Source organism: Myotis daubentonii, chromosome 4 (assembly GCF_963259705.1).
Source record: "Myotis daubentonii chromosome 4, mMyoDau2.1, whole genome shotgun sequence".
Taxonomy (NCBI): Eukaryota; Metazoa; Chordata; class Mammalia; order Chiroptera; family Vespertilionidae; genus Myotis; species Myotis daubentonii.
Window position 1 is genome coordinate 63,248,325 of NC_081843.1, and position 15,558 is coordinate 63,263,882.

Here is a 15,558-nt window from a genome sequence, read left to right on the forward strand (position 1 = left end):
GTTTGGGGGGACAGCAGTTTGCCCTGTGACAATTCTCAGACAGATCTAAGAAGAGTTGTTGACTTTCTGTTTGTATAGCTTTTTCTTATTGTCAGAATGGGAGTGACTGATTTTCAAGTTCTAAACTCTTTACATATTGAACTGGGAACCTCTAAATCACTTTAAAACATCTTCTAAGCCTGAGTCACCCACAAATATGGTTGAAAGGAAGAGGGTATGATCTATTTTGTCCTATTTCCTCCACCTTTTACTTGTCTATGTCCCACACTAGTTTTACTTTGAGCTCCTTCGGGGTCAGTTTAGGTGTGCGAAGAAAAGGCTTTTGTAAATTGAGGTCGTTGTCCCTTCTGTAGCAAATGTCCAAATGCTGGTGCTTTCTGTCCTTTGATACATTTTTGGAGGTTCACCCAAATCCAGGAACTTCAATATTGCCATTCCCTGATCCATGAGATGCATGCTCCACTGACCACCTAAAAATTTCCATGTGGCCCATCTTCTGGTGGCTTAAACAACCTGGTTCTTCTGGTTGGTATGCTTCTCCCTTCTTTCTACTGGAGTTGCTTCTCTCCTTTCAAAACAATTCTACCCTAGTGTCACGGGTTGAATTATGCCCCTCTTCCCAAAAGATATATTGAAGTCCTCATCCCAGTATGTAGGAATGTAACCTTATTTGATAATTAGAACATTAATCAAGTTAAAATTAGTTAAATTAGCTCATAAGGGTGCCGCCCCAAATATGATTATCTCTATAAAAAGGAGAAATTTGGACACAGAGCCAGAACATAGGGAAAATGCCATCTGAAGATGAAGGCAGACATTTGGGTGATGCATCTACAAGTCAAGAGACATGAAAGATTGCTTTCAAACCACTAGAAACTAGAAGGGAGGCATGGAACAAGTTCTTCCTCACAGTCCTCAGAAGGAAACAACCCTGTACCTTAATTTGATTTTGATTTTTAATCCCCAGATTTGAGACAATTTCTGTTGTTTTAGCCACCTAGTTTGAGATACAGAAGGTCCTTGAATAACATTGTTTTATTCAACATCATTTCATTATAACATTGGTGAGGGGGAAAATGATTCCTGGCTGGGGTCACTGTCTATGAGGAGTTAGCTAATTGTCCCCATGCTTTCACAGGTGTTCCCTAGGTACTCTGGTTTTGTCCCACAGGTGTACACAGTAAGTTAATTGGCAAGTCTAAATTATCCCAGTGTGAGTGAGAGTGAGCTCTGCAAAGACTGCGGTTCTGCCCAGGGTTGGTTCCTGCTGTGTTCCCTGAGCTGATGGGATAGGCTCTGGCTGCCCACAGCACTGAGCAGGTTAGAAAATAATTATTTCACTTGTTTTTATTAGTCTTTCTTAAATGTATGCATAGCTCATTCACATTTATTTCAATGTGGACTATTGGAAGTGTTTGCGTCTATTTAGAAGTTTGGTGATGTTTTTGTGATCAGAAGTATACTATGAAAACTTATCTCATTTATATCAATTAGTCTATGGTAAAATGAGTTTCATTATACCTTGCTTTGCTTGAAGTTGTAGTTTCCAACTACAACTATCAATGGATGTTAAGTGAGGACTCACTATACTGCCTATGAAAGCCATAGAAAACTAATACATACAACCATTTGCTAACATGTCTACATGATGTTGGGAAAACTTGACTGTTCTTATCTTTTTACTCTATCATCACAGGTACCCTCAGTCAGTGTCTTGCCTTTAAATATTTCCACTCAAGAGAGTTGTCAATCACTTTTGGGACTCCTGTTTTCCCCAATCCAGGGTTATTGGACAAGTTTTCCTGCTCCCCATCCTCTACCCCAAATCTCTTACCACCCTCATCTTTAGTGGAGGCATGGGGTGGACAGGGGTCAGATGTTATAGATTTATGGAAACAATTCCCTATTCTATTTTGAGTAGGAAGCTTTTAAAGGTTTTGAAGAGGAAAGGAACAAATTCTGATTTGCATTTTCAAAGGATTTCTATAGCTGACAGTAGGAGTCTAAACTATAGGGAGGCAAGAATAGTAGCCTGTAGAATAAGTAAGAGACTACTACAGCATCCAGTGAGGACTGCCTTTTGAAAAGAGAGCCAACAGATTTTTCTGAGAGATTGGATGTGGAATGTCAGAGAAAGAGAAATCAAAGGATGACCTGAGCAATTGTAAGAATCAGCGTGCCATTTACTGAGATGGGAAGATGTGCAACAGAACAAGTTTTGGAGGTAGATAATATGGAGTTTTAATTGCATGTTAAATACCTTAGTAGATATGTTGAACAAGAAGTTAGATATATGAATACAGAACTCCATGAAGGCAGGGCTGGCTGTGGATATTTAGAAGCCATCAGCATAGTGATGCCATATGAAAGACAATGAAGAGAAGGGATGAGATCACCTGGGGAAGGAGGTCGGATAAAGAGGGGAAGTGATCTGGGGCCACACTAACATTTAGAAATCAGGAAGAATGCAGCAAAGGAGATCAAAAGAGCACTGCGATTTCACCAAAGTCAAATGGAAAAAAAAAAATGTTTCAAGAACAAGGATGTGCTTAACAGTGTCAAACGCTGTTGAATGGTCAAGTAAGATGAAGACTGAGTTGCTTTAAGGATTTATCAGGATTGTTTAAACGCCCTGATATCTACATACAAACTCTCCTTTCATTAACATTTAAACTAGCTATGAGACCTCACCTTCAATAGTGCACAAGAATTAAAGATCTAAAATTTACACTTAACAGCATGTATTCTGTACTGATTCTGTGGATCAGTTAGGGCAGTGGGCCACGTACCCTTTGGGGGTCCAACGACCCTTTCACAGGGGTCGCCTAAGACCATGGGAAAACATATATAATTACATATTGTTTTTGTGATGAATCACTATGCTTTAATTATGTTCAATTTGTAACAATGAAATTGGGGGTCACCACAACATGAGGAACTGTATTAAAGGGTCACGGCATTAGGAAGGTTGAGAACCACTGAGTTAGGGCATTTTCATGGGTAATTTTTACTTTCAGGGATTTTTGCCCTAAGGGCTGAGGAGCAAACCCGGATAGCAATGTGGCTATAGCTTTCCACCGCTCTTTCCAATCTAGGCATACCCCCATTTTACATTTCTTTGCAAATTGAAGGCAAGACCCTCCGCCAACAAAAAGACGAGGACACACTTCATTGCCGTGGTCTCGAACAGAGCCTGCAAGGTCTCCAAGCTATGCCTGCGTTCAGCAAACAGGAAAAAGAGCAGGCTCGGGCACCCGCCCTTAACTTCCAGCTTTATCTGAATGGTAATTGAGAGGTCCATTCATCTTCTCTATCACCTCCGGTCTCTTCCGGAGGCGAATGGATCGCTAAAGGGGCTACACCACAGCGGCAGGGAGGGCAGTAGTGCAGGCACACTCAGGAATTGTTACTCAAATGCGGCGGGAAGAACCGGGCTCCGGGGTGGCTCCAGGGAGTGGCGTCCTGCCCTTCGGAAGGTGAGCCCCGGGCGAGCACAGCCGGCAGGTGAGGAACGTGACCGCTCGCGCCGCCCCAGGCCCCGTCCCAGCCCGCCCGGCGCCACAGGAACCCGGCCGGCGACCACGCCCCGCCCACTTCCGGATTTGGCGCGGTCGCGTGCGTGATGACTCTCCAGCCTCTCGCGGACCCCGGAAGTGCAACTTGAACTTGTTCGGGGCGCGGATCCCGAGAGAGAGTCACTCGGACCGCACGAGGGAGTTCGCCGGGGCGCGCTGGAAGGCCACGCCTCCTCCCGCCTCCCCCCGCAGCCCCGCAGCCGCGGGCAGAGCTCAGGTAGGACCTCGGTCTGCGGGGACGCGAGCCCCCGGCAGGCCAGGGCCGGCGTCAGAGTCGGGGGCTGGCTTGGTCCTTCCCGGGTGCGGGTCGCTGGCCCCGGGCCGGAGGTTCCCTAGCGCCGCGGCGCGTTTTGTGCGGACACCTCCGTCCTAGGGCCTGGCCCGCTGACGGGCAGCTCCCGCCTCCCTGGCGGGGCAGGGCCCGTGTGTCCCTCAGTGACTCTTCTTACACCCCGACGCGGGGTGCTGGGAGCCCCGGCCTGTACTCTGTACTCCCAGGCTTCCCCAGATGGGGAGATACCGAGGTTCTCTGGTTCAAGATTATTTTTTTTCTACAGGAATTATCAACTGCCAAAACTTTACCAAGAGTCACGTATTGCAGACAGAAGGTTGAAGTGCGGTTATAAAATGTTCTCCAAAGTTGCCACCCGCGTGGACGCTGGTGGGACATTGAACGGGGCTGATTTTCACTGAGCTGAACGCTTCCGGCTTGGACATAACGTTAGGTGTATTTAGGAAGCAGTCCGTGCTAGTGCTCCAGAGTGTGTGTGTCTGTTGGGCCAAGTCACCCGGTACCCAATTTTTTGACTAAATTTATTGACAGCCTACTTTGTTGCATTTGTCCATTTACTCCGATACTCTGCAAACTTCTAAAGGGAAAATTTTGTGGTTTTTCAGACTACCAAGTTCCTTGTAACTTCTATCACAATACGTGCCATGTGTTGTTTGCTGTGCAGTACATCAGTATCATTTTGTCTTAAAAGCAGGGTTAGAGCGACATTCTTTATTTTTTGTCCTTTACCCAGCATTATGCGGGCTAGATGTACTGTATTCATTTAGCGTATTTAGGAGCTGAGGCAGAGAGCCCTGTGTGAAGAGCTTAATGAGGATGGTACCGTCACTGCTGGTCCCCGGCCCCTGCCTGGGAGGCTAGGTGTTCCTACCGCTTCACCAGTGAAGCCGAAGAGGGATGGACGCTCTGGATGGCGCCCAGGCAGTGGCGGCTGCAGGCTGGTAGATGGTGCCGAGGCCAAGAGGGAATGTGCTCCGCGACGCTGTGAACATCCATCTGCGCATTTAACAGCTATGTATCGGCTACCTTCAGTGTGCCAGGCAGTGTTCCAGGCGCTGGGAATACCATCCCGGCCAATAAAGTCCTTCTGCTTCTGAAGTTACTGTGTACAGTAAACCCTCCGTTTTGTGGACCTCGATTTAACGGACAAAATTTCCGTATGTCCTATGTGAAAATTAACACCCTGTTAATTTCAAAATGACTTCAGCCAAGATTTGCTTATAATGAAAGTAATAGGTTATTTTTTGTTGTTGTTATTAATCACCGTTATTTTTAACAAGTTTAACAGAATAGGCCATATGTTGGAAAAAAACACTGTAGTAATTTCACAGACAAGTAATTATTACATGTCTACAACTATAGACTACATAGTTAAATCTAATAATCACCTCTCGTAAACAGTATTCGGCAAATGATTACCACGTGATCACACTGCATCCTGTGTGGTAATTGGTTCTGTTGTCCTGTGGTGTGATTTTCTCAGTCAGTTTTAACACGTGGGCTAAGCCACACCCCAACCGTGTGTATTTGTTTACTCCCAGTGACTGGTGAAAGCAAGCATTTACTAGACCTATTCAGTATAAATTTAAAATAACAGTAATACATATAGAAAACTTTTCTGTGAAATTAAACTTTTCATACATTACTTAATTTTAATCACACAAATGTGTCTACATAAGTAAAAACAGGTAAATTAGTTGGTCAAATTTTATTACATGCATTTGGAAAAACTACTTTATTACATAAGGGACTTTTGGCTTTAACAGACACCCTCTCACCCAAATTAGTCCTTTCGTTATATTGAGGTTTTACTGTAGTGGATGAAGAAAGAAAATTAACAAGCATATATATCTCAAGTAGTGATAAGAGCTATGAAGAAAAACAAAGCTCGGTAAGGGGAGAGAGAATATTTTAGATAGGGTGATCAAACTCAGCCTCTCTGATAAGGGGACATTTATTTGAGAAGAGATCTAAATGAAGTGAGTGGGGGACAGTTGTTTTAGGCCAGTGGTCGGCGAACTCATTAGTCAACAGCCAAATATCAACAGTACAACGATTGAAATTTCTTTTGAGAGCCAAATTTTTTAAACTTAAACTATATAGTAGGTACATTGTTATTAACTTAATTAGGGTACTCCTAAGCTGGCCTTTGCTAAAAACGTCCTCAATCTGATTGAGGTACTTTCGCTGAGGTCGACCCCTTCCAACTCTCCCATCCACATTCGTCTTGTACACTTGTTTCGTCTATCTCCTTTCCGAAAACCGACTTCTGCGCATGGGCCACGAAGTTTCAATCGCACTGTACGTGCGTGCCAGCACGTGGTATTTTGTGGAAGAGCCACACTCAAGGGGCCAAAGAGCCACACGTGGCTCGCGAGCTGCGGTTTGCCAACCACTGTTTTAGGCTAACAGAAGGCGTGGAGGCAAGAGAACGTTTGGTCTATCTTGGAGTAGCAAGGATGTAGGAATGGAGGCATTAAGGTGCAAAAATCTTGCGAACAAATATTTATTTAGTGGTTTGGTGTGTGCATGAGCAATCTTATTTATGGACATCCTATTCTCAGCTTTCCCAAGCTGACCTCGATGAGGAGAATCTGACATTCTTAGTTATGTAGAGATGTTTCCAACAGCACCAACAAAGTCAAGAACCATTTACTCATTGTACATAACTTGTGCTGTTTTAAAGTCAGATTGGGTTTGCATAATAGCCATGGGTAACTAAGTAGCAAGTACTTCCCTGCTCTATTTCAACTTTATTCATTTTTTTAATTGTGGTAAAGTATACATAACTTTGGCTATTGTAACTATTTTTGACTGTACATTTCAATGGCATTAAGTACATTCACACTGATATACAACCATCATTATCATCCATCTTCAGAACTTTTCATCTTCCTCAACTAAAAATCGGTACCCTTTAAACATTAAATGCCATTACCACCCTTCCCTCAACCCTAGCAACCCCCAATCTACTTTTGTTTCTGCGAATTTTGTCTGTACTCTAGGTGCCTCATATATGTGGAATCATACAAGATTTGCCCTTTTGTAACTGAGTTATTTTACTTAGCATAATGCCTTCAAGATTTATCCATGTTGTAGTATGCGTTAAAATATCCTTCGGCTGAATAATATTCCATTGTATGTATATTCCACATTTTGTTTATCCCTTCATTTGTTTGTGGTTACTTGTGTTGCTCACACCTTTGGTTACTATGAATGATGCTGCTGTGATCATGGCTGTGCCAATCTACTTTCATTTATTTTAGGTATATTCCCAGAAGTGGAATTACTAGATCATATGGTACTTCTTTGTTTAATTCTTTAGGAATTGCCGTATCCACAGTGGCTAAATTATTTTATATTTCCTCCAGCAAAACACAGAGGTTTCAATTTCTCCCCTCCTCAACAACACTTCACATCCTCTCCAAATAGAATTTCTGTTTTTTGGTAATAACCAGCCTAATGGGTATGAAGTTGTATCTCCTGTGCTCTTGGTTTGCATTTTCCTAATGATTGGTGATGTTAAGGATATATCTATCTATCTATCTATCTATCTATCTCCATCCATTTGTTTTAAGATCTGATTTTCATAGAAATTCTTGGAGATTTTTTTTTTGATAAATCTTTTAAGAGTTAAAAAGACAGCCACTATGTCTTCTGTTGCTCTTTTGTTGCTTTTTTTTAACCCTAAAATACTATCATGTAAAAGCTTCAGTGTCTAGAAAAGGTATCTGCAGTAACTTCAAACTTAGAAATAAAAGAAACTATCACATCTTTTGTAAAAATGAATGAACCTTTGAGTATCAGATGGAAATGCTTCAGAAAAGCCAGAGATTATTCTGACATAATTTGATTTTTTTCTCTTTCATTAGAAGGAAAGGAGTGTATTGATTGGCTTACTGTGCCTGTGAAGTAGCTCTCTTTTGTCTAGTAGCTGAGAAGAGCAGGAAACAGAAGAGACAAAAATGATGAAGAAACAGAGAAAAGAAATGTTGGATAGCAGTATAGCATTTGGATGTGGCTGATGGAGAGAGCCAGAGATCAGTAATAGTAATGGATGGTAAGCAGCAGAACTGACAGTAAAGGTGAGAGGACCCAGCAACACAGTGACAGAAAGTAATGTGGCTCCACAGATTGTAATGGATTGTTGGATAGGGTGAGGGAGTGAAAATCCCAGCTACATCTCAGCCTGTGGTTCTGAAGTCAGTTACTTGACCTTGAGTAATTTGGTAAGACCGATTGTACATCGAGTAATGTACATCAGTCCATTTGGTTCAACAGTCAGTGTTTGGGAGGTGTGCAGTCTGTATAGTCCCACTATAAGTTTTTCAGACCAGGTGTCACATAATTTCTATCCCTAAAATAATGAGCCTTAATTGAGTAATTCAATGAGTAACGTGTAATTCAACATTGTCCAGCATTTTGAAAAAACATTTTAGATTATCTGTTTAAGAAAGAAAGGGATTTTTTAATGGCTAATGGCCCATTAGTTAAAGGTGACACATCTTTTTTTTTTTTTTTTTTAATAATTGAATGTTTTGTATACTATCATCGTCTATTAAACATTCTTGGGCTATTTTAGCTATGAAGCTCATTTAAATTGATTATTGTGCTTGAATTTAATGAATGAAAAATTGAACCATAATTTTGCTTATCATTCTTTTGCAAATTAAAATTGATTAATTTGCTACAGATGAGGTGTCAGATGACTGACTTGCTCAAAATTTCACAGCTAAGTCAAAGAAGGTTACAGACAGCAGTGCTGTGCTGCTTTCATATATGATTTGGTATAAGAAAGCAGCTGGAAAGAAACTATATGTGGTTCAACAGATATACTACCTCTACTAGTATTTAAAAAACAATTCAGAATTAATATCGAGGTAATGAAGGAGTGTGAGTGATACCCTTTTAATGTACAAAGCATAGCTTAGTTTTCTGTGCCTTGTTTAGAACATGGAACAAACTAACATGGTGAGCAAGATTATATTTCAAGGTGGGGCATTTAAAAAACGTGAAAAATTTGATTAATTGATGGGTGAGATGCTCATTTGATTTGAATTACCCTAGTCTTCTGCATATCATTGTTTTTTGTCTGTACTATATAAATGATTCTGGTTCTAACTCTAGAAGTTTGGAAATTAATCATCTTGATCCATTTGGCTTAACACCCTCTAATGTAGTTGGAGTACTTATCTTACGTGGTCATATCCAGGAATTGGTTGGGGGATGGGTCAGAAGGATCAGTGAAGAACATTGGGCAAATTCAGGTGGCAAAGAAAGGTAGTCTGTCAGTAGGGATTAGCTCAACAGGGATAGGACTCTGGTCTCAAAAGAGGTAGGGAGGAGGGGAGATAAACAGGCAAAGGCCCAAGCTCTAAACCGAAGTATGAGGGAAGGAAAACAGAGCAAGAGTTAGTTAGGGTCTCAGTTAACTATAATCAGTAAAAGATGGATACCTAATCATAAGACACACTTGAGATCTTGCACGCTGGTTGGCATGTCTGCTATAAAGGTAAGACTTTAACAAAATATTTTGTATTATGATAGAAGTATGTTGGGAGAGGCACAATGTCTTGCTTGGGGTTATATAAAGGCTTTCTGGAGAAAATAATGCTTAAATTGAGAACTTAAGGATCAGTTAGTTATTGCTCCTCAGCCTTTTGGCTAAGATCAAGTGTAGTATCTATTCTTACCAGTTTAATATTGGATACACCCTCTATCCGAAGACAGTATATTAAATGGATTTTTGATGTTAGGAGATGGTAGGAGCTTGTTTCATCCACTCCACACATCGACCAGGTGTCTGACCAGAGGGGTCCGACCAAACCTTGTTTCAGTGACCTCAGTACTTGGGTTCTGGCTATTAAAGAATTCAGAACAAGACCCAACTGTAAGAGAACATTTATTGGGTAAATTACAGAGGTAGAAAAAGTAATTCCTAGAGGAAATGGGCTTAGGAAACAAGTTATAGAGTTAAAGGAAGGGCCCTTAGAGCTAGGGAGTGGGGAAGCTAATGGTAAAGTGCTTGGGGGAGAGGGAGAAGGAAGGGAAAGACAGGGGCATGCTCCCTAGAGGGAGAGTGCACTGGGACCTTCGTCCTAAGGGTTTTAAGGGTGAGATTTTAGGGAAGGTCCCAGGGAAAGATCTTCATAGAATATTCAGCAGTTTTCCAGGTGTGTCCTTTCAGGGTTGTGGTCTCCATTGATTGATTGGCCGACACCAGAGCTTTATTCAATGCAGCTGGTCCTGACGTCAGCAGTGGTTGGTTTGTTGCTTCTCTGGGCCTGGAGCTGAAATACAACTGAGACATAGATGTTATTTCTAGGGAGGAAAGGTTATGGGGTCTAAACTGCATGACCAGTGATATGCTAGAGGAGGAAGAGTCACCCTGGGAGTTAGGTCCAGCCCTACAGTTGATTGTCCATTGTTAGGCACCTGGGGCTTTTCACCCTGGTGACCTTCTGTACCTGACCTGTGGTCTTGTTCTGCTGTGTCTGTCTAACTGCCTACAGCACTTCCAGGAATGGTAAACACACACACACACACACACACACACACACACACACACACACACACACACAAAGAAATACCTCTCAGCAGTCTGATGTTTGTTAAAACAAAAAGGAATTTGCAATTACTAGAGGAAGAAAGTTTGTTGTCATGAGGATGAAAGGAAGAGATAGAAGCCAAATCACTAGAGGTGCGGGACTTAAGAGGAGAGAAGGCTTGTATAGTTTGCTGAGGAGCAGAGACTTGCCTTCTAAGGCATTAGAAAATCCTGGTTGTTTTTTCTTGTCTCTTATGTAGTAAAGAATTTACCCTTGCTCAAAAAGAGGTCTGGCCTTTGTCCTCAGCCTCTTGGTTGGTAAACTCTAGTATCTTTGTTTGCCTGGGAGTCTTGGGTCACGTTGTACAACTGTTGATTTAGGGTGGGATGAGCCATTCTCCTGTAGTCTTAGGATGGAGACTGCCTATGCCAGAAATACTAACTACATGACTTAGGGTGGGGGCTTTGGGTCACATGGTATCAGTGGACCTGGAAACCTAAATCAACCATGTAGCCAATCATGCCTCCATGGAGCCCCACTAAAACTCTGAACACCATGTCTCCTGTTACCTTTTCTGGTTGGCAATAATACTCCATGTACATTGTCAGACATATGGGCAAAGTAGCATGTCCGTGAGTCTACAGGGAGAGGACATCAGAAACTCCATGTTTGGTGCTCTCCTGAGCTCTGTCCTATGTGCTTCTCTTCCCGAGGGTAAATCGTTGTCCTTTCCCTGTAATAAACCATAACTATGAGTATAACAGTTTTTAGTGAGTTCATTGAGTCTTTAATAATAAAGTAATAATAATTTATTATCTGATAATAATTCTAGGGGATTTTGGAACCTTAGGGGACTTTAGGAAGCCTCTGAACTTGCAATTGGTGTTAGAAGGGGGGGTAGTCTCTTGTGTGGACTGTGCCCTCTAACTCTGTAGTTGTCCACGAACTTCCACATCTCCTTTCTCTGCTCCTTCCTTTCTCTGATTAAGGACAAAAATGGCCTTAGAATTTTAAAGCAGAGCCAAATGAGCTGATGATGTTGAAGTAACCTATTTTCTAAGGTTGGAGGATATTTGGGAAAGTATCAAGAATATTATCACATAGATGTCTCTGTACATGATAAAATCCTCTGATACATTTCTTTCTAATTGCTGTGGACTGAATTTTACTCCCCACTGCCATCCAAATGCATATGTTGAAGCCCAAATCCCAAGGACAATATGTAAGGTTAAATGAAGTCATAGTGTGGAACCCTGATCTGTTAGTATGTGTCCTCATAAGAAGAGACACCAGAGAGCTCCCTGGATTGCTTTCTCCACCCAGTGAGGACATAGCAATAAGATGGCTGTCTAAAGCCAGGAATAAGTAGGGTTCTCACCATGAACCAGCCCTGCTCGATCTTGCCCTGGGATTTACAGCTTCTAGAACTCAGAAAATAAATTTCTGTTTAAGCCTTCTAGTTTCTGGTATCTTGTTTTGACAGCCTGAGCAGACTAATGGCTGATCTTTTTTTCTTAATCATTGATTGGATTGCTTGTGCTCTAGTAGAGGAATGTTTAGAGTTTGAACTTAGTTTCCCATAGACCCAGTTTGAACAATCCGAGATTGTTCAAAAACTTGGAAGAAGAAAGTGGTCAGAAAGAAGAAATTAGTGAAGAATTTTGGATTCTATACCATCCAAAGTGACTGAGGGAAAAAAAGAAAGTGCATGAAAGTAGAAGAAAAGAAAGAAGGAAAATGGAATGAAAGATGATAGGAAATAATACATTGTGTTATGCTTGAAAAAGATCCAATTTAATTTTTTTCTATAGTTTGAAAATAGTTTAATTGAAGAAATTTACCTTCTAACAAGATTTGTTGCAGATTTCGTTTAAAGATTATTTTTTGGGACTGTCTTTGGAGAACTGGTGGGAAGTAGGTTACTGATGTCTCACCTGGATAGCTTGTGTTTTATAAGCTGCTACTGGTTATTATACTGGGAGCAGTCTTTTTAAAAAAATATATTTTTATTGATTACAGAGAGGAAGAGAGAGGAGAGACAGAATCATCAATGATGAGAGAGAATCACTGATCAGCTGTCTCCTGCATGCCCCTCCACTGAGGATCGAACACAAAACTGGGCATTTGCCCTGACATGGGAATCGAACTTCGACCTCCTTGTTTATGGGTCGATGCTCAACCATTGCCTGACCCACACCAGCTGGGTTTTTTTTTTTTAATGCTGTATTTTTATATGACTTGCAAAGTAATGGTGTTTTTGTACAAGGAAAAACCTCTTGGGCAATTAAAAAAAAGTCTTTTATAACATTAAAAGATGGATTTACCCAGAGTTTATTAGGAACTTAACCTGCTACAATTTAGGTATTCCTAAGACTTGGAGAGTGAATAGAGTGGTTTCAGTCTATATATATAAAAGTCTAAGTGATCGATCGTACATCTGTCCGACCGGCCGACCGACTGGCCGGTATATATGATGCACACTGGCAATTTAAAAATAAACGTTTACTCGCGTGTGTGTGATACATATAAAGCTCTCACTGGCGCCAATCACATGTGTGTGTTTCGAGCTGTCATTGTCGATTGAGAATTTGTTTTTGTTGACATTCTGAAGCTGTGACCAACCATCCATCCATCTGATAAAGAGCCTGTATCTTACAGCTTAATAAAATGCAAAATGAGAATGAAATTGGGAAAGCAAAATGGTTCAGTCACTATTGAAAAGTTTGGCAGTTTCTATCATCTTAAACATACATTTACCATACAACTGAACAAGTTCACTCTGAGGTATTTACCCAAGTGAATGGACAATTTATGTTCACTTAAAAACCTACACATGAATGTTTATGATGGCCTTTTTCATAATCAACAAAAACTAGAAACAACACATAATGTCCTTCAGCTGGTGAGTTATAAACAAACTATGATACATCTATACAACTGGATACTAATCAGCAATAAATATTCTAATTAATTTCCTTTCAATGTGCATGAATCCGCGTACTGGCCACTAGTTAGATATAAAAAACAAAGGAGAATTTGCCCAGCCTGCATGGCTCAGTGGTTAAGCATTGACCTATGAACTGGAGGTCGAGGTTCGATTCCCGATCAGGGCACATGTCTATGTTGTGGGCTCGATCTTCATTGGGGAGGCATGCAGGAGGCAGCTGATTGTTGATTCTCATTGATGTTTCAATCTCTCTCTGCCTCTTTCTTCCTCTCTTTGAAATCAATAAAAATATATTTGAAAAAAAAGGCAAAGGAGAATTTAAAGAACAAATAAAATTAATAGATATGTATTCATCCACAAATTATGTGTGTTTCTACTATTTCCTAGATATGATGGAAGGATTTTGGTAGGCTATTTTTCAGTAAATAAATCTAGGTTGGAATCTAGGTAGGACCTTCCAAGTTTAGAGGAACTAAATATAGTATTTGAATTATAAGCATTGAGTTTTTACTTATGGGTATTGAAATGGTATAACACTAGAAATTTACCAGTAAGATGTAAAAAATTTGTAGAGTAGAGCAAAATAACACAAAAACAAGAATTGGAGTTATATGTTTGCAAGGAATATAATTACGAGCATTGACATTAGAATTAGTATTACATAGTAATGATATGTCAGTAACCATATTACCCAAATATACATATGGAGATATATCATGAGTTGTCAATGATGAACTTTCAGGCACATGGATATAAACATAGATGGTAAAGACCTGAGAGCAGAGGGAAATATCCTCATGTGAGGATTTGGTGTTATTGATTATTATTATTTTTCTTTTAGAGAGAGAGAGAGGAAGGGGAAGGAGAGAGAGAAAGAGAAACATTGATGTGAGAGAGAAACATCATTCGGTTGCTTCCCCTGTGTTGCCTTCTGACTGGGGGTTGAATCCACAACCTTTTGGTGTATGGGATGATGCTCCAACCAACTGAGCCAACCAGCCAGGGCAAATATTACCATATTTAAAATTTTTATTAACCTGTGCCAATTACAAAAATGGGAGTAATCGTATAGGCTTGGTTTTGGAAAGTACTTTTGACCTGATTCCACTTCCTGAGGAATTATTATAATTACTAGAAGCCCATTGCACGAAGATTCGCGCAAAAGGCCTTCCTTCCCCTGGCTGCTGGCACCAGTTTTCCTCCGGCACCCAGGACCCAGGCCTTTGGTCCAGCCGCAGCGGAGAAGCCAAGCCTCGAGGCTTGGCTTTTCCCCTCCGGTCGCATCGAGGCTTGGCTTCTCTGCTGCACCCGCAGTGAGGCTTGGCTTCAGTCTTCAGTCTTCAGTCTGCGCCTGTGTATGCAAATTAACAGCCATCTTTGTTGGGTTACTTTGCATAGTCGCTCTGATTGGCTGGTGGGTGTAGCGGAGTGACACCAATTTGTATGTTTCTCTTTTATTAGTGTAGATTCTGGAATCATTGCAGGCTTATTTTTATTACTGGTGTATCTCTTTTTGTCTTGGATGTTGCTGAACTGTATAGGAGAATACTACACAATTATGTCCCCTAATACTGCACAGAGCAGAGTTTGCAAATTGTGGGATTCCCCCCTCCCCCCAGGCTAAATGGACTTGAACAATCTTTAATGTTTTAAAATTAGTTTCCAACTATGTAAAAATTTGTGTGAAAATCTAGGTTTTTGGTTCTTCCTGAAAAACATGAACTTTGGGCACTCTAGACCTTCTATCTATGTGGCAGCAGTGAGGCAAAGAGTAATTCCCCTGAAGTGTGCCATGTGTTTTCCAGTTGTTGCTTCACACTCATTCAGTCTAAGCTGGGCCTAACTGCTTGCATTTACTATGAACTTTCTGGTGCCTATAGATGTTTCAATTTTTTATTCTTGCATTATATAACTTTAACATGGATACTGTTTGTTTTTTACTTTCTGTGGCTGTACTGCATGTATTATGTTTATTTTTCCCGATACATATAGTGATTGGGGTATATGGCATTCAGTGTAGACACCCTCTATGAATCTACCTTGTCTGTGCTGTAAATTACATTTTTAAAATCTCATTGTGCTCTAGTGACTTCCCTACACTGTTGTCAAGGTGGTGGTAGGGTCTTTTCTTACATTTTTCTAGGTGACTAATATGATAAGTCAGCTTGCTAATGTATTTGACAGGTAATTGTGATT

At 41.0% G+C, this 15,558-nt stretch overlaps 1 protein-coding gene and 1 pseudogene across 8 annotated transcripts in view; both read left to right on the forward strand.

Annotated features, from left to right (window-relative positions):
• Positions 1-3,628: 3,628 nt before the first annotated feature.
• The window catches only part of ARB2A (ARB2 cotranscriptional regulator A), a 381,447-nt gene continuing 369,517 nt past the window's right edge, over positions 3,629-15,558 (forward strand). For 3 of the 8 annotated variants that reach the window (XM_059694107.1, XM_059694109.1, XM_059694110.1), the window contains exon 1: positions 3,635-3,792. The gene's annotated coding sequence lies outside the window, so the exon portion shown is untranslated. Of the gene's footprint in view, positions 3,793-15,558 lie in introns of all 8 variants that reach the window. The other 5 variants (XM_059694111.1, XM_059694114.1, XM_059694115.1 and 2 more) reach the window with 4 other exon arrangements.
• On the forward strand, positions 9,512-9,677 carry LOC132234023 (U2 spliceosomal RNA; annotated as a pseudogene).